At 39.1% G+C, this 20,433-nt stretch overlaps 1 protein-coding gene across 1 annotated transcript in view; it reads left to right on the top strand.

Moving 5' to 3' along the window:
* SOWAHC (sosondowah ankyrin repeat domain family member C) overlaps positions 1–20,433 on the top strand; it is a 58,461-nt gene that overhangs the window by 37,246 nt on the left and 782 nt on the right. The window lies entirely within an intron of this gene.

A 20,433-nucleotide genomic window follows, 5' to 3' on the forward strand; every position in this document is an offset into this window, starting at 1 on the left:
TGGCCTTTTCATCGCCTGCATTTCTCCTATTTCCTTTTTTAATGTCTCATTTTCTTTCTTCAGTTCGCTGATTGCTTTTCTCATATTTTTCATTTCTTTCATTTGTTTCCTTCAACTCCTAGATGGTTTGCCTCATTTCATTTTGTTTGTTTATCATGATGATTCTGAATTCTTTATCTGGTACGTTGAACAGTTCTTCTGTTTCTTTGGTGGTTTCTGTTGTCTGATCTTTTTGTGTTGAATTTTCCCCTTGTGGACTTGCTTGAATATTTGTCTTCTTTTCCCTGTTGTGTATTTTCTGATACTTTCTATTCGCTGAGATATGGTGTTGCTCTTATTGGCCGGCATTTTTTTTTTGGATATTCTTTCTGGAATAGTTGAGGGACTTCCAGACACTTCAGTTGTGGAGCATATTCTGAGTTGTGCTGTTTTTCCCATCCCCCACTGTGTGTAATTGTGTCTGTTGTCTCAGCTGGTAACAGTCAGGGGACTCTTGTGTTGTTCAGCCTCTTCTAGTAACACGTTGAGGCCATGTTTCTGGAAGGTGTCTGTTGATTTTTGTAGCCTTCGGATGTTCCAGGTTTCCTCTATGCTTGGTGTGCCCGTGGTGTTTATTATAAATTAGATGTGTTTTAGGTCTCCTTGGAGCTGGGCCTTTGGTTGAGTTGGTGGCTGGCTTTGTTTACACTCTAAGTACTATGAGCTCCCAAGTCTTCTTTGGGCCTCTGCTGTGGGGTTGGGATCTCCCCTTCCTCACAGGAGTGTAGGGGAGTGCCAGAGGGCTGAAATCCTCCCAGCTGAGCAGGCTGCTCAGCCCTTTGAGCTTTCAGGGCTCTTTTTGTTTAGTCCAAATAGTCTCACCCAGAGCAGTGCCTCCCCCCTGCCTGAGGTCCTTTCATGGAGCCCAGGTGTTTCTCTTTTAACTTCAGGTTTTACCACAGTTTTTGTGGGTAGATGTGGTAGCAGGTACACCCCTTAGCAAGTCTCCCCATTTGAGGCACTTCCTAGGGCCTCTCTATGTTAAATGTGCCCATGCAAGATTGTTAAAATTGCTGTATTATCCTAGGGTTGGGCCTGTGGTTGGATCCTGCCCCCGGCAGCAGCTTGGGATCCATTCACCTAGCTGTGTTGTCTTTCTTAGTTTATATCCAGGGCTTTGTTGGGGCTGCTGGGGCAAAGGTCAGCAACAGGTCTGCAGCTTATCCTCCTGTCTTTGGTTCTGAGCTGCAGGCTTTTCCCAGGATTTGGTTTCCCCTCCCTAGCGGAATTGTCTCAGTTTATCTCCAGGGTTGTAGTAGGGCTGGGACAAAAGGCTGCTGAGCAGCTGCAGCTGCTGCCTCAGGCAGTTTCCCTGTGCAGGGCTTCCTGGCATCAGGCCTAGATTTTTAAGGGAGCCGAGCGAGTTGGAAGCCACTGGCATTCCCAGATCAGTTCCTGCCTGTGCAGCTTCCCTTATGGGAACTCCCCAATCACCGGTTCTCCCTGGGTTATTTTCCTTCTAGTGAGTCCAGGGCATTCTCATTTGGGTTGAAACTCATAGCATGAAAGTTTATAGTCCGTTTTTATATAATCCCGTGCAAGTTTGGATGTAGTTCGGCGACTTTATTCTGCCACCATCTTGCCGGTTCCCGAGCTGGTCTAGCTGATCAGAGGCTTTGGGTGTGGTGCTCCGTATGGGGTCTGCAGTTTCAGCTGTTTTTCCCTCACCCAAGTATTGAGGATCAGATTTGCCATCTTTCCGCAGCCTGGACTCCACTCACTGAGCTGAGCCTTTACCTCCAGGGTTTAGTGTGAGGCAAAGCGGCTCCTGCAGCCCGTGGAACTTCCACGCACCTGGGTTTCCCGGGAGTTCCCAGAAACTCCCCAATCACCGATTCCCCCTCAGTTATCTACCTTCTAGTGAGTCCAGGGTGTTTTCATTCGGGTTGAAACTTGCAGTAAGTAGGTCTATAGTCTGTTTTCAGTCCTCAATTCCTATGCAGGCCTGGACGCAATGATCTTGGCGTCTTTACCCTGCAGCCATCTTCTGGAAGTTCTATGGGGAGGCTTTTTATTGCTGTTATAATTTCACTGCTTTTAGTTTTTTTTTTTTAAGTTTTCTGTTTCTTCTTGTGTGGTTGTATAGCTTAAGAACTTGTCCATCTCATCTAAATTTTGGTAAATATTCCTAGCAACCTCTAATTATCCTCTATTTCTACTGTGTATGTTGTAATTGATGTCATTTTTGGAGTCTGTAGATTTGGAGTGCAGAGTCCTTGGGACTCCAGGTTTCTCCAGAGTTCCCCTTTCACTGGCACATGGTGAGATTCTCCATGACACAGAGACATTAGTTATATTTAAAAGAACAGGTTTATTGGCCCTCCGCACACAAGGAAACATTACAAATCAGTGAAAATAAAGCAGAGAAAAGAAGTTATATCAAAAACAAACAAAAAAGCAAAGTGGACGAGCACAGCTTTGAACACAAGCAAGTTTCACCCATCGGCCTGGCTTTAAATTTCTCATGCCGGGCCCTCCCTGGTGGTGCAGTGGGTTGAAGCACAGCACTAAGAAGCTAAAGCCATTTCTGCATGAGTTCAATCCCCGCCTGCCCCGGAAGAGACCACATGGTGGGGCAGACCTCTCCTGACCCGCCCGCTGCTCCCGTCAGCAGTGTACTTCGTCGATCTGCCTGTTCTGCTCCCCACTCTGTCTCTGGTGAAGCCTCTCACCGCCCCTGAGCCTCTGGCCTGTACCCCAGTTCTGTATGAATAAATAAATAAATCTTTAAAAAAAAAAGAACAGGTTTATTAGGGAATGGGACAGAAAAGTAAAAGACACAAGTGAGCAGACATAACTGCCCTGAAATGGACAGGTTTTCTAAGAGAGAGGGCTGTATGGTTGCAGGTGGGTGGCCTTGGAGGAGAGCTGCTTCTGCTGAGGGAGGCCACTGAAGAGAAGCCCTGACATGGTGAAGGTCAGGGAAAGTCAGGAGGCTGCTGCCCTGCAGAGGGAGAGAGTGGGTGGAAAGAAGCACCTGCATAATCACAGGTAGGCAGAAGGCTTACAGAGCACAAGCATATTTTCTCGCCAAGAAATAAAACACAGAAGTGCAAAATCTGTATGTTCCTAGTTTCTTGAGTAAAGTAATGTATAATTTTATCTTTAAACATCACATTTTGATATAAATTATATGCTCTCATGATGATTCAACCAATGCTCTTGTCGGAAGATCTTGGAGCACAAGTGAATTTTGTCACCAGAAGGGAATGATAAAACAGAGACCTGAGAAATCTCTACTTTAATTAGTTTCTTGAAGAAAGTAACATTTATCTTTCATCTAAACATTGATCTTTCAGAGTTAGGATGCGTTCTCAGAATTAGCAAATTCACCCTAAAGGAGTCTATGCAGGCTTTGGAGTGCAAGTGAATTTTCTCACCAGAAGGCAGTGATAAAACACTGAAGTGTGGGCCCTCCCTGGTGGCGCAGCAGGTTAAAGCACAACACTGAGAAGCTTAAGCCACTTCCTCATGAGTTCTATCCCCGCCTGCCCCGGAGGTGACCACATGGCACGGCAGACCTTTCCTGACATGCCCACTGCTCACCCTAGCAGTGTGCTTCTTCCATCTGCCTGTTCTGTTCCCCACTCTGTCTCTGGTGAAGCTCTCACCGTCCCTGAGCCACTGGCCTGTACCCCAGTTCTGTATTCACAAATAAATCTTAAACAAACAAACAAACAAAAAAATAACACAGAAGTGAGAAATCTCTTACTTTCCTTAGATTCTTGAAAAAAGTAAGATAAATGTATCTCATCTAAACATTGCACTTTCAGACATAGTGTATGTTTCAAGGGTCATTAAGCCTTTTCATCCAAAAGTTCTCTTTTGTGGATCTTGGATAACAAGTCAATTTTGTCACCAGAGGGGAATGATAGAACACAGAAGTGTTAGTTCTACTTAGTTTCTTGAGATATGTGTAACTATCATCTAAATATTGAACTTTTACTGTTAGGAAGCCTTTTTAAAGTATCCCCAAAATTCTGGAGCACAATTTCTGGAACATATTCTCACCAGAATAAGACACAAAAGTTGGAAGTCTCTATTTTACTTAGCTTTTTTTGATGGGGGGGAAAAAGTAACATATACCTGTATTTCTCATCTAGCATTACACTATCAGTTATAGTGTATGTTTTCAGGGTGATTCAGCATTTTTGCCGTAATATTATCTTTGGGTGATTTTTTAAAAAAGATTTATTTACTTATTCATACAGGACTGGTGTACAGGTCAGAGATGCAGAGGGTGAGAGGATTCACCAGGAACAGAGTGGGGAGCAGAACAGGCATATCGGCGAAGTACACTGCTGAGGGGAGCAGTGGGCGGGTCAGGAGAGGTCTGCCACGCCATGTGGATCTCCTCCGGGGCAGGCGGGGATTGAACTCACGCGGAATTAGCTTAAGCTTCTCAGTGCAGTGCTTTAACTCGCTGTGCCACCAGCGAGGGCCATCTTTGGGTGATTTTGGGGGACAAATGAATTTCCTCACCAGAAGTGCATGATAAAAAACAGAAGTGAGAAATCTTTGTATTTTCATGAGTTTTTCATCTCATCTAAATCTAAACATTGATATTCTGGAGGTAGGACTTGTTCTTAGAGAGAATCAGCACGTTCACCCAAGAGGACGCTCTTAAGCACAGGTGAACTTATTATGAGAAGGCAATGATAAAAAACAGAAGTGAGAAATCTCTGTATTTTACTTAGTTTCTTGAGAAAAATAACATATAATTGTATCTCTAATCTAAACATTTTTCTTTCAGTGTTAGGGCTTATTTTCAGAGTGAATCAGCAATTTTGCCTCAAAACACGGTTTAAAGTCTTCTGGAACACAAGTCATATTTCCCTGGAACATGAGACAGAGAATGATTAAAAAGCAGAAACTAGAAGTTTCAGGATTTTACTTATTTTCTTGGGAAAAGTAACATACACGTGTATCTCTCATCTAAACCATGCATTTTGCAGATGTAGTGTATGTTTTAAGAGTGATTCAGCAATTTCATCTTAAAGTTCTGTGTAGATTCAGCAATTTCATCTTAAAGCTCTGTATAGAGCACAAATGTTTCTTCTCGGAATAAGGTAGTGATAATACACAAAAATGAGGAATCTTTATTGTAGTTAGTTCCTTGAGACAAGTAACATAAAAATGTATCTCTCATGTAATCTTTGTACATATAATGTACCCTTCCAGTGAGATTCAGTATTTTTGTCCAAAAGCATAGTTTAGAGCTTACAAACATTTATTCTCAGCAGTTGAGAATAATACAAAAGTGAGAAATCTCATTTTTGTACTTGTTTCTTGAGATAAGTAACTATAAAATGTATCTGTCATCTAAACTGGACTTTCATCTAAAATATATGCTTCCAGTGTAATTTAGCATTTTCACTCAAAAGCACTGTTTACAGGCTTATGGACCACAAGCATATTTTCTCAAAGAAGACAATGATAATGAAAGTGATAATTCTCTATTGCACTTAGTTCCTTTAAAAAAAAAAGATTTATTTATTTATGCATACAGACCTGGGGTACAGGCCAGAGGTGCAGGAGTAGTGAGAATATTTACTAGAGACAGAGTTGGAAGAAGAAGAGGCAGATTGATGATGTTCACTACTGAGGGGAACAGCAGGCAAGACAGAAGAGGTCTGCTCTTCCACATGGGTCACCTCCCTGGGTGGGGATCAAACTCGTGCTGAAGAAGCTGTGACTACCTAGTTTCACAGGGCTGCACTTTAACCTGTTGCACCACCAAGGTGGGTCCCTGTACTTAGTTTCTTGATACAAGAAACATAAATATGTGTCTCTCGCCTAACTTTGTATTTTCACATATAGTATATGCTTTGGTATGACTCAGCATTTTCACCCATTATCACTGTTTAGAGGTCTATGGACCATAATTATATTTTATCAGAGAACACAATAATAATAATAATGAGAAATCTCATTATTGTACTTAGTTTCTTGAGATAACATAAAAATATATGTCTCATTTGAACTTTGTTCATATAATGTATGCATCCAGAATGATTTAGCATTTTCCCCCAAAAGCATTTTTTTAGGCATAGAAGTACAAACGTTTTTCTCAGCAGAAGAAAATAATAATACAGAAGTGAACAATACTTTATTGTTCTTAGTTTCTTGAGACAAGTAACATAACTGTGTATCTCTCATGTAAATTTGTATTTTCACATATAGTAAATGCTTCCAGCATGATGAGTTTTCACCCAAAAGCACCGTTTAGAGGCTTAATGGAGCACAAGCGTATTTTTACAGCAAAAGAGAATGCTAATACACAAAAGTGAGAAATCTCTTTATTGTAGTTAACTTCTTGGGAAAAGAGACATACGTGTATATCTCCAATCTAAATTTCATATATTTATGCCCAAATCATTGTATTGAAGTTTATGTAGCATAAGCATTTTGTCTCAGCAGAAGAGAATGATAGTACACTACAGTGAGAAATCTCTTTATTGTACTTAGTTTCTTGAGACAAGAAGAAATGTTCAACTCTCCTCTAAATTTTTCTTCTCACATATATTGCATACTTCCAGCGTGACTCAGCATGTTCAACCAAAAACATTGTTAGGAGCTTTTCTCAGCGAAGAGAATGATAAAACAGAGAAATGAAAAAATCTATGTTTTTTACTTAGTTTTATGAGGAAAAATCATAAGTGTGTCTTTCATCTAAACATTGAACTTTCAGGGAAAGAAAGAATTTTTAGTAAGAATCAGCCTTTGCACTCAAAAGAATTGTTTTGAGGCTTATGGAGCACCAGTGTTTTTTCCTAATGGAAGGGAATGACAATACATAGCGTGAGAAACCTCTTTATTTTACGTAGTTTCTTTAGTCAATAAATACAAATGTGTATCTCTCATCTTAACTTATACTTTCACATATAGTGTATGCTTTCAGCATGACTCAGTATTTTCACCAAAATCACTGTATGGAACATAAGCGATTTTCCTAGCAGAAGAGAATGATAATATACTGAAGTGAGAAATCTCTTTATCGTACTTAGTTTCTTGAGACAAGAAACTTAAATGTGAATATCTCATCTAAATTTGTACTTTCATATATAGTGTATGCTTCCAGTGTGACTCTGCACTTTAGCCCAAAAGCACACTTTAGAGTTTTAAGGAGCACACCCTTCTTTTATCAGCAGAAAAGAATGATAATAAAGAAGTGTGAACTATCACTATTGTAATTAGTTTCCTGAGACAATAACATAACAATGTATGTCTTGTCTAAACTTAGAGTGTATGCTTATGCTTCTAGTATGATTCAACATTTTCTCCAAAAGCATTGTTTTGAAACTTATGGGGCAGAAATGCTTTTCTTAGCAGAAGAGAAGTGAGAAATTTCTTTATTTTACCTAGTTTTTGAGTCAAGAAACATATATATGTGTGTGTCTCCTCTAAATTTGTACTTTCACATATAGTGTATGCATCCTGTTTGATTCAGCACTTTTGCCCAAAAGCACTGTTTGTACATAAGAAATACAAGCTTATTTTCTCAGCAGAAGACAATGATAAATGAAATGAAAAATCTCATTATTGAGACAAGAAACAACTATGTACCTTTCATCTAAATTTGTACTTTCACACAGAGAGTGTGATCCCACCATAATTAAGCATTTTCACCCAAAAGCATTACTTAAGGTTTACAGAGCAATGGCTATTTTTCTCATCCAAAGAGAATGATACAACACAAAAGTGAAAAATCTCTTTATTAGCTCCTTGAGACAAGGGACTTAACTGTATATTTCTCATCTAAATTTTTACTTTCACAATATAGTGTAAACTCCAATGAGACTCAGCATTTATGCCCAAAAGAACTGTTTTGAGGCTTATGGAGCACCAATGTTTTTGTCTTGAGACAAATAACATGTAAGTGTATCTCTCATTAAAATTTGTACTTTAACATAGAGTGTATGTTTCCATAGTGATTCAGCATTTTGGACTCAAAGCACTGATTAGCACAAGTTCCATAATTTTCTCACCAGGAGATCATGATAAATCACAGACGTGAGAAATCTATGTCTTTTACTTAATTTCTTGAAACCCGTAACATAAAAATGTACCTCTTGGCTCTTCCTGGTAGCGCAGCAGGTTAAAGCACAGCACTAAGAAGCTTGGGCCACTTCCGCATGAGTTCTATCCCCGCCTGCCTCGGAGGTGACCACATGGCGCGGCAGACCTCTCCTGGCCCGCCCACTGCTCCCCTCAGCAGTATACTTTGTTGATCTGCCTGTTCTGCTCCCTACTCTGTCTCTGGTGAACCCTCTCACCTTCCACATCTCTGGCCTGTACCTCAGTTCTGTATGAACAAATAAATAAAATCTTTAAAAAAAATGTACCTCTCATCTAAAATTTGTACTTTCACATAGAGTGAATGCTGGAGTAAACAGCATTTTCTATTAGAGGCTAATAGAGCACAAACACATTTTCTAGCAGTAGAAAGTGATAATACACAGAAGAAAGAAATCTATTTATTGCACATAGCTTCTTAAGAAAAGGAACATAAGTGTGTCTCTCATCGAAAATTTGTACTTTCAAATATAGGGTATGCTTCCCATGTGATTCAGCACTATCATGCAAGAACACTATTTAGTGGCATATGGAGGAGAGGCATGTATTTTCATCAAAAGATGATAATAAAACACAGAAGGGAGGTATCTATTTACTGCACTAAATTTCTTGAGAAAAGTAACATAAATGTGTATCTTTCATCTAACTTTTGTACATTCACATATACTATATGCTTCCAGCATGATTCAACATTTTCCCCAAAAGTATTCTTTAGATGCTTATGTAGCACAATCATATTATATATCAACAAAGAAAATAATAAAACAGAAATTAGAAATATCTTTATTACATAGCTTCTTGAGAAAAGTAACAAAAATTATTTTTCATTTAAACATAGAGTACATGCCTCTGGTATGTCTCAGCATTTTTGCCACAAGCACTATTTCCAGGCTTATGGAGCAATGACTTTTTTGCACCAAAAGAGAATGACAATATACATAAGTGATAAGTCACCTATTTTGTAGAGATAAGGAACATAAAAATGTATCTTTGTGCTTTAACATAGAGTATATGCTTCAGCATGATTCAACATTTATTTCCAAGCACTATTACTAGGTTTGTTTTACACAACAGAAAAGAATGAGAATATGCAGAAGTGAGAATACACTTTATTATACCGAGTTTGTTGAGATAAGGAACAAAAAATTTTCTATGACCGTGACTTTGTACTTTCACAATGATGTATGTCGCCAATGTAACTAAGCATTTTTGCTATAAGCATTGTTTCCACGCTTATGGAGCACTGGCATTTTTACTCACCAGAAGAAAATGATGATATACAGAAGGGAGAAGCCACTTTATTTAACCTAATTTGTTGAAATAAGGAATTTTGAAATGTATCTATCATATTTACTTTGTGATTTCACACTCAGTGTATGACTCCAGTGTGACTCAATATTTTTCCCAAGCACTGTCTCCTGTCATATAGAACACTAGCTTTTGAATATAATGAATACAGAAGGTGAAATCACTTTACTAGTTTGTTCAGATAAGGAACATATTAATGTATCTATCTCTTGACTTTATGCATTAACAGGTCGTATACATCCATTGTGACTCAGCATTTTTTCCACAAACACTGTTTCAGTGACCAAATGCCTCCACTGTGTGGACACTGGCTTTTTTATTCAGCTGAAGACAGTGATAATATGCAGAGGTGAGAAATCATTTTATCATATCTAGTTTATTGAGATAAGGATAGATAAAGTATTTATCTATCATCTTGCTTTGTACTTTAACCCTGAGTGTATGCTTCACCATAACTCAGCATTTTTGCCCCAAGCATGTTTCCAGTCAGCAGAAGATAATGTTAATATATGAAGTGGGAAACACTTTATTTAACCTAGTTTGTTGAGATAAAGAACTTAAAGATGTACCTATCATATTTACTTTGCAAATAGACAAAAAATTTATGTTGTGATAAGGAACATAAAAATGTATCTATGATCTTGACATTGTGCTTTCACATAGTATATGACTTCATCATTACTCAGCATTTTTGCCCTAATCACAATCATAGCCTCCAGGCTTACTCAGCAATAAAGAATGATAATATGCAGGGTTTGAAATCACATTATTGTACCTAGTTTGTTCAGATAGGGAAGACTAAAATGTACCCATGCTATTGACTTTGTACTTTTACAATATTTGTATTCTTCAAGCATGAGTCAGCACTTTTGTTCCAAGCACTATTCCAGGCTTATGGAACACTGGTTTGTTTACACCCTAGAAGAAAATTATAATATATATATATGTGAGAAATCACTTTATTTTACCTTGTTTGCTGAATTAAGGACATAAAATGTATCTGCTATCTTAATTTTGTACTTTAACGTAGAGTATATGCCTCCAGTGTGACTCAGAATTTTTGCCCCAACAACACTATCCAGGATTATACTGGATTATACTGTTGTAACTGGGTGGTCCTAGGAGAAGGGAAGTTCCAGGTTCCCTGCCCCACCCAGAAGGAGGGTGGAGCTGAGCAGAGAAAAAGGAGAGAAGAGAGAGAAGGAGGCCAGATGGAGAAAAAGACGGAGACCTGAGGAAGCCACATGGAGCAGCAAGCATGTGATGAAGAAACCGCGCTTGTTTCCTGACCCTGGACTGGTTAAGGCAGATGTGGGTGAGATACCTGTAGGGAGGTGACTATGGCAGTGTTTATATTGATTTTGCTTTTGCTCTTTTCCTCTCAGATTTGTCTGGCCATTTCTGACCCTTTTCCATGGGTCCCGGCCAGAAGGTGCTTTGGTCTTGTGGCAGGCTTTCAGGCCTTGCTTTGGGCCAATCCCTTTTGGATTGACTTTTGCCCACGAGGGGATGGGTAACTTCAGGTGTTTGATTTAGAAGTTACATTCTTTGTGTTTCATATTGTATATTCACTGTAGTAAAGTCACTTTTCATTAAAGCTTTATATGTTTTGTCTTGTTGCGGCGGATGGCAGAACCCACTTAGAGCAGGCAGGTTTTGGGGCTTCAGGGGTGCCTCTCTGAATTGAGGTGCCCTATAACACTGTTGTTTATATTGGTAGAAGAGAATGATACAGAAGAGAGAAATCACTTAATTGTAACTATCTGTTCAGATAAGTAATATAAAATTGCAGTCATCATCCATACTTTCTAATTTTACACTAGCTTATGCTCCATAAAGACTCACATTTCCCAAAGCACTGTTCCCAGGCATATGGATCCCTGACTTTTTTTTTTTTAAAAGATTTATTTATTTAATTATTTAATCATACAGAACTGGGGTACAGGCCAGAGATGTGGAGGGGGATAGGATTCACCAGAGACAGAGTGGGGAGCAGAACAGGCAGATGATCAAAGTACACTGCTGAGGGGAGCAGCGGGCGGGTCAGGAGAGGTCTGCCTCGCCATGTGGTCACCTCCGGGGCAGGTGGGAATCGAACTCATGCGGAAGTGGCTTTAGCTTCTCAGTGCAGTGCTTTAACCCACTGCGCCACCAGGGAGGGCCAAGATCCCTGACTTTTTAAATTTTGTTTAAAGATTTATTTTTATTCATACAGAACTGGGGTACGGGCCAGAGATGCGGAGGGTGAGAGGCTTCACCAGAGACAGAGTGGGGAGCAGAACAGGCAGATCAACAAAGTACACTGCTGAGGGGAGCAGCGGGCGGGCCAGGAGAGGTCTGCCATGCCATGTGGATCTCCTCCAGGGCAGGCGGGGATCAAACTCATGCGGAAGTGGCTTAAGCTTCTCAGTGCTGTGCTTTAACCCACTGCGCCACCAGGGAGGGCCCGATCCCTGACTTTTTTAATGATCTAAAGAGAATGAAAATATAGAGATGTAAGAAATTATTATATTGAACCTAGTTGTGCTAAGGAAAATGGAAATGTATCTATCATGTTTAGTTTGCAATTTGACACTGAGTGCAAGCCTCTTGTGTTACTTCAGCATTTTTACCTAACCACTGTTTCCAGGCTTATGTAATGCTGGTTTATTTACACACCAGAAGAAAATGGTAATATACAGAAGTGAGTAATAACTATATTTTACTTAGTTTGTTGAGATAAGGAACATAAACATTTAACAATCATCTTGACTTTTAATTTCACAAGAATATATGCCTCGAGTATGACTCAACATTTTCCACCAACAAATATTTCTGGCCTATGGAAGCACTGGCTTTTTTATTCAGCAGAAGAGAATGATAATGAACAGAAGTGAGAAATCACTTTATTGTACCTAATTTGTTGAGATAAGGAACAAAAATATATGACTTTGTGAGTTAACATAGGTGTATGCCTAAATCATGATTGCATTTGTTCAAGCTCTGCTTCCAGGCTGATGGAGCAGAGGCAGATTTAATCAGCTGAAGAGAATGATAATACACAGATGTGAAAGATCACTTTTTTTGGTATATATTCGCTCAAATAAGGAATCGAAAATCACATCTATCATCTTATCTTTCCAAAATCACACTGAGTGTATTTTTGTTCAAAGCACCATTCCTAGACTTATTTAGCCCTGGCTTTTTAAATCTTCTCAAAGAATAATAATGTACAAATTTAAGAAATCACTTTATGTTTGTTGTGATAAGGAACATAAATATCTACTATCATCTTTACTTTGCAATTTCACACTGAATGTGTGCCTTCAATGTGACTCAGCATTTTTGTCCCAAGCATGATTTCCACTTTATTGATCAATTGCTTTTTATATCAGCAAAGAAGAAAGATATATAAAGAGTATAAATAATTGTATTGTACTTAGTTTGTTAAGATAAGGAACATAAAAATATATAAAACATCTTGACATTGTGCTTTACATAGAGTGTATGCTCCAGCATGACTCAGCATTTTTCCACAAGCACTGTTTCCAGGGTTATGGATCCCTGGCATTTTAAAAAAGATTCATTTATTTATGCATACAGAACTGAGGTACAGGCCAGAGGTGCGAGGGTGGTGAGAGGAGTCACCAGAGACAGAGTGGGGATCAGAGCAGGCAGATCAACGAAGTACACTGTTGAGGGGAGCAGCGGGTGGGTCAGAAGAGTCTGTCGTGCCATGTGGGTTACCTCCAGAGCAGGCAGGGGATAGAACTCATGCTGAAGTGGCTTTAGCTTCTTAGTGCTGTGCTTTAACCTGCTGTGCTACCAGGGAGGGCCCTCCCTGGTAATCAGCTGAAGGGGAAGGTAATATACAGAAGTGTATTACAGATTATAGACAGATATTATATACAGATATCACTTTATTGTATCAGATTTGTTGAGAAGAATTTATCTATCATAATAACTTTGTGTTAAACATAGGGTTATGCCTCCACCATGCTCAGCATTTTTGACCAAAGCACTTTCTCATGGCTTATGATACACTGTCTTTTTTACTAGTCAGAAGAGAAAGATAATATACAGAAGTGAGAAATCACTTTATTGTACATTGTTGAGATAAAGAACAGAAAAATGTATCTATCATCTTTATTTTGCAATATCATATTGTCCAGTGTGACGCAGCATTTTTGCCCTAAGCACTGTTTCTGACTGATGGAACATTGCCTTTTTTACTCACCAGAGAGGATTATATGCAAAGTGAGAAATGATTTTATTGTAGTTTGTTGTATTAAGGAATATAAAATTGTATCTATCAACCTTGTGCTTTAACATAGTATACACTCCATCTTGACTCAGGCACTGTTTCCAGGCTTATGGAACACTTGTCTTTTACTCAGCAAAATAGAATGTTAATATATAGAAGTGAGAAATAAATTTATTGTCCCTAATTACGAGATAATGAATATAAAAATGTACTATCATCTTGAATTTGTGTTTTAACAGTGTATGGGCAAAATGCTGAGTTTTATTGGAGCCATACACTCTATGTTAAGCACAAAGTCAATATAATAGATATGTTTTTATGTCCCTTATCTCAACAAAACAGGTATAATAAAGTGATTTCTCACGTGCATATTATCATCTTCTTCAGCTGATTAAAAGGTCCAGAGCTCCATAAACCTGGAATCATGACTTAGGGGAGAGCCAAGAGGATGCTGGAAGCAGGCATTCAGTGTGAAAGTACAAAGTCAAGATCATATATATATATACATATATGTTCCTTATATCAAGAAACTAGTTACAATAAAGTGATTCTCACTTCTGTATATTGTCATTCTCTATAGCAGAATACAACATCAGTGCTTGAGAATTCTGTAAACAGTGCTGTGGGCAAAAATTCTGAGTGATGCTGGAGGCATGCATTCAGTGTGAAAGTACAAAATCAAGAACTTAGAAACATTTTTATTTTCCTTATCTCAACAAAGTAGATACAATAAAGTGATTTCTCACTTCTGTATATTATCATTCCATTCTGGTATCATTATCATTCTATTTTTAGAGTAAAAAAGCTGTTGCTCCATCAGTGTGGAAAGTGTTTCATGCAAAACTGCTGAGCTGTTAGAGGCATGCACTCTATATGAAAGCACAAAGATAAAATGATATACATTTTTATTTTCTTTATCTCAACAAATTAGATACAATAAAGTTATTTCTCACTCTGTATATTACCATTCTCTTCTGCTGAGTAAAAAACCCAGAATTCCATAAGCCTACAATAATACTTGGGGCAAAAATGCTGAGTAATTGTGGAGGCATACACTATGTTAAAACACATTGTCTTGATAATATATAATTTTATGTTCCTAATCTCAACAAACTAGGTAAAATAAAGTGATTTCTCATTTCTGTATATTATCAAGATCTTCTGCTGAGTAAAAAAAAAAAAGTATTCCATACCTAGAACCAATGCTTGGGCATAAAAGCTGAGTCAGGGTTGAGTTTGTTAAAACACAAAGTCAAGAGTCTATGTTAAGAGTCTATGTTTGATGCCGCGTCCGGCTGATCGGAGCCGAGTCCGGCGAGGGACGATGAGGTTAAAGAAAACACAGGCCGCCGAGGTTCTTCATCCAGGAGTCTCTCGTTTATTTCCAGCGATCCCTTTATATACCATTAGGCAGTAGGAGTGGAAGATTAAGGCGGGAAAGGAGGAAGTAGGGATTTTCTCTTGCCACACCGCCTGCAGCTGCCAGATGCTGACACTCCCTTACAAGGGAGTGTGCTAGGGCAGAGAAAGGTCAGGTCGTCCCTGCGGCGTCTTAGGCAGATAAACACAAGTCTGTGATGGCTTTATCGGCCCGGATCACCTGGCCACCTTGACACGCACAACAGGGGTCACATCCCCCGGAGCCCCGGGGGTAGTGTGCTAACTCGGCACCAACAGTTTGAGTCTATGTTAAAGCACAAAGTCAAAAAGATAGATAATTTTCATGTTCCTTATATCAACAAACTAGTACAATAATGCAAATTTTGATTTTTGTATATTATCATTCTGTTCTGCTGAGTAAAAATTCCAGTTATCTCTAAGCCAGGAAACAGTGTTTGGGACAAATATGCTGATTCAGCATGTACCTTATCTAAACAAACAATGTACAATAAAGTGATTTTCCACTACTGTATATTATCATTCTCTTTTGCTGTGTAAAAAAGTCAGTGTACCATAATCTGGGAAGAGAGTAAAATTCTGAGACATGGTGGAGGCATACACTCTATGTTAAAGCAAAAAGTCCATACTATAGTATGTGTGTATTCCTTATCTCAAATATTAGGTACAATAAAGTACTTTATCTCTTCTGAATATTTTCATTTTTTTCCTGCTGATTAAAAAGGACATTTTTCCATAATCCTGCGACCAACATTGGAGACAAAATGCTGAATCACTCTGGAGGCATATACTCACTGTGAAAGTATAAAATGTCAGGTTCATAAGTCTGGAAACAGTGTCTGGAGTAAAATGATGAGTCATGGTATAAGCATTTAATCTATATTAAAACACAAAATCAAGATAATATGTTGCTTATCTCAACAAACTAGGTAAAATAAAGTGATTTCTCACTTCTATATTATCATTATCATCTATTGAATAAAAAGGGCAGTGTTCTTTAAGCCTGGAAACATTGCTTGGGGAAAAAATCCTGAGTCATAATGGAGTCATACACTCTATGTTAAGGCACTAATTCAAGATGATACACATTTTTATGTTCCTTATCTTGAAGGAATGGAAGGAGTAATGCAGTCCTGAGTAAAACTAGCCCAGGCAAGCAACCCCCAAACCCCCCACCCCCACGGAATGCAGGATAAGTTGAAGAGGGACAATGTACATTTAAATTGATTGGATAATGGGAATGGTGTGGCCCAGGATGATTGGACTGGAGGCACCAGGAAATGAGACATCTATTCCTGGAAACCTGTCCTTGGGTGGTTGAACTGTGACTCAGGCTGTGATATCTGTTGATCTTTGAATCCATTTGCTAAGTTGAATTTGCACGGGCTATGACATATGTAATGGCCAATAAGGCCTATATATTCCCTGACATTCCTTTGGTCGGGGTCTTGCCCAAACCCTCTGCTGCGTGTCTGGCAGGGAACGGCTTGCCAGCCCAAAAAACTCTACTTTGTGAATTGCATTCTTGTGTGATGCTCTGTCTTTCGTGGTAATAGAGTTCTCAGACCCTAACATTTGGGGGCTCATCTGGGATCTTGCTTCTGCAAAGGGACAGATCCTCTGCAAGAAAAGTAGAGCCTATTTCTGGATCCTAGGATTTTGGGAATTCTTTGAGAGTGTTCTCCACGCTCTCTTTTGGGCCTTGGTGGGGTACCTGGCCAGCCCCCAGGGAAGGATGGCCATTAGGCTCTCATTTGGGGAGACCTGGTGAAGGAAGGTCTCATTGGAAGAGGTGCAACCACCTCTATCTGGGCTCGTGCACGATGGGGTTTTCTGGAATCCTGGAGCCAGGTGACGAACAGATTGAACTGATTGACCGACCAACTGTACAGTGGACACCATTTGGACTAATTTCCAAGCCGAGCGGTGAGGAAAGTGTGTGTGGCGGTATGCACCCGTGCGAAAGAAGGACTGGTCCGAAAGTGTTGGAAGTTGGTGTGCGTGAGCGGGTGCGGTGTTGCTGTTATACTTCTTGTCTTTTTCCTTTTAACTGTTGGTCTCTTGAGCTGTTTCCAGATGGGGCAGACACAGCCCACCCTCACCCAGCCAGGGAAACTGGTTCTTTTTTTTTCTCTTGAAGTCGTCTTCTGTTCTATTCCAAAATCTAACTTTGCTGATTCCCCATTTGTTTGTCTTTATGTAAATAAAGGCTGGTACCCCCTGGTTACCATCCCTGCACCAACTTTTACTCCCTTTTGCGGACTCTCACCCACTTTCCCTTTTTCTCTGTTAAACATTGTATAAGTGGTTAAAATGTCCTTTTGTTTCAAGGAAATTGGTTTCCCCCTCAGTTTGAAAAAAATATTAAACATTCCTAGGCTTTATTTGCTTATCTTAATTAACCTTAAAACTGCTATCTTCGGGTCTAGGTCTTCTGTAATAGTTAAAATTAAATATTGATTCTATAAAAAAAATTCCTTGAGGTTTATCAAAATCATTAAAACATCAGTTGTAATGGCCTAAAATCTAAGTTATTTAAACATCAAGCCATTAAAAGTGTGTGTAACCTAAAATGTTACTAAATAACTAAAATGAAATCTGTTTTGTCTTCACAAAATATGTCTAAATTCATGTCTATGTTTTGCTCCTTATTGTGAGGAAAATTACCTTCAGGTTTACCCTGCTCTATACTGTAAAAGCTAAAATTTTATAATAAGTGAGTAAAGTGAGCTGTGTGTTTAATAAGAAAGAAATATGTTGGAGATAGTCTTTTGCAGGTCTTGTAAAGAAAGATAGAAAGTGTTGAAGGTCTGAGAGCAGTGAAAATGCTATGTGCTGGAATGAATTGCTAGACTTAATATCAGTAATTATGTAAAACCAAACTTTAATTCTCTTTCATCTATGGTAACTCAAATATTCTTAAACTGCTCTGATTCTGATCAAGAACCATATAAAGACCCTAATAGCAGCAAGCATGTGATGAAGAAACCGTGCTTGTTTCTGACCCTGGACTGGTTAAGGCAGATGTGGATGAGGTAGGTGAGGTGACTATGGCAGTGTTTATATTGATTTTGATTTTGCTCATTTCCTCCCAGATTTGTCTGGCAATTTCTGACCCTTTTCCATGGGTCATGTCCAGAAGGTGCTTTAGTCTTGTGGCAGCTTTCAGGCCTTGCTTTGGGCCAAACCATTTTGGGTGGACTTTTGCCCATGAGGGGATGGGTAACTTCAGGTGTTTGATTTAGAAGTTATATTCTTTGTGTTCCATATTGTATATTCACTGTATTAAAGTCCCTTTTCATTGTTGCAGCGGATGGCAGAACCTACTTAGAGCAGGCAGGTTTTTGGGTCTTAGCAGGCAGGTTTTTGGGGCTTCAGGGGTGCCTCTCTCTCCTCTGTCCTCTAATAGATTTGCTGTCCTATAACAGATTTGGCACCCAATGTTGTAGGATTAGAGCCATCTGTGGTTAGTCAGCCCTTTGGGGAAAGTTGGCTTCCCCATGGCACTGACTACCTAAAATGTATATGTGGTTTTGTTTCTAGTTTTTTCAAATGCAGGTTTGTTGTTAAAAAACTGGCTTGGCCTTGTGAAAATTTCTATGTGTAAGTGTACAATTTTGTTGTAGTCACTTGATAAGAGATTTGGTTTTATGAAAATTGTTTAGCAGTTTTACTCAAAAGATAATATTTTGGACCATGTGGACAGATCAAAGATGGCGTCTGAGGCCCTTGGCTGGCTTCTCTGAAACTTGGAAGTTTTTGTTCTTTTGGGCTCCTCCTAGGATTTTCTACTTCCTTTGTTAACTAAAGTTAAGTTGCTAGGACTTTGGATTTTTTCTTTTGTGACCTCTGCTGTTTTGCAGATCTTGTTAGCATTTCTAAAAGCAATGATGGGTTTTTCAGAGGTAGGTTCCTTTGACTTTGACTACTCCCTGATCTCTTCCTAAGAGGTTTGCACACCAAAAATGGAGCAGTGGTGTTTAAATTAGCAAATATATGCTTGGATGCAAAGAAAGACTAAGCCTTGAGCAGTAACTGGTAAATACTGGTAACCTTAATGGATTCTTGGAGATAGCTTGCATTTTTGCAAAGTTTAGATCAGAAAAATTAGAAAAGAAAATACTGAGTCTAAAGGGTTTGCTGTTGTGAATTTTGTCTACACAATTTGGGGCATATTTGCCATTTGAATTCTGGATCTGTTTGATTACTGGTGTAAGACAAAATTCTAAGATTCTGTTTCCTACTGAGGAAGGTCTAATGTCGGAGACTTTGTCTCTGATCACGGATTATTGGGGGGCAGAAGAGGCAGGGTCTCAAGGTGGGAATGGTGTTGGCGAGCGGAGATTCCTAGAAAAAGGGGAAAAAGGGAAAAAAGGGGAGCGGGCTCGAGGAAGACACGGGAATGGGAGTTGGGTGCAAGTCTTCCTGCTCTGCCTTCAGCAGAGGTTTATTTTATACACTTCAGGCAGGCCAGAGGTATTACATTAGCATATAAAATGGGCTGAGATCACAATCACCTTTTTGCTAAGAACAGTCTGGGTCGTTTTGACCTTCAGGTGAGATTATAACATTTTAAAAAATTAATCTATCAAAGTTAAAACAGGTACACAGATTCACAAAGTTTAAGACTAATATTACTATATTTACCACAGCGAAGATTAACCAAAATAAAGTCCCTGAAACATTATTTATTACTTAAAGGCTTTCATTCTCATAGAGACATCCTAGGGGGTAAAGTAAAGTGAGGGTAGGAAGAGGAAATTTCTTGTAAATCAAATTAAGGTAAGGTTCTTTGAAGAACTTGTTAAAAGGTTTTAAGTGAGTTTTCTTGAAGTCTAGATGATAGAAAACCTGACTAGCTCTGTTTAGACGACTTGTGTGAATTTCCATATCCAAAGACTAGATAGTAGAAAGCTTGAGTGGTTATTTAGAAACTGAATAAAAGGCTATGTGAGATAGAGTGATAAGATTTGGGTTTTACTCAGTCAGGCAGTGAGAGAGACTTTGCAGTAACAGCCATTTGTCTTTTATTAATCAGCCAGTTGTTTAGTGACTTTTGACTTTAAGAGGAATTTCTCACCCTGGTGCAGTACTTGCTTGTCAGGGCCAGGTAGCCCTTCTGAGGCTGAGGCAATCCAATTGTAAGCTGAAGGTTTCTCAGAATATTGTGATATTATGATTAGACAAAAAAGGAAGGTCATAACATAAGTTAGCAGTGGAAAGTATGATTTTTCAGAGCTTTTCCCGATCTGTAACTGGGTGGTCCCTAGGAGAAGGGAAGTTCCAGGTTCCCTGCCCCACCCAGAAGGAGGGTGGAACTGAGCAGAGAAAAAGGAGAGAGAAGAGAGAAGGAAGACAGATGGAGAAGG

The sequence above is a fragment of the Condylura cristata genome, unplaced genomic scaffold (genome assembly GCF_000260355.1).
Source record: "Condylura cristata isolate star-nosed mole 26May11 unplaced genomic scaffold, ConCri1.0 scaffold00010, whole genome shotgun sequence".
NCBI classification, from domain to species: domain Eukaryota; kingdom Metazoa; phylum Chordata; class Mammalia; order Eulipotyphla; family Talpidae; genus Condylura; species Condylura cristata.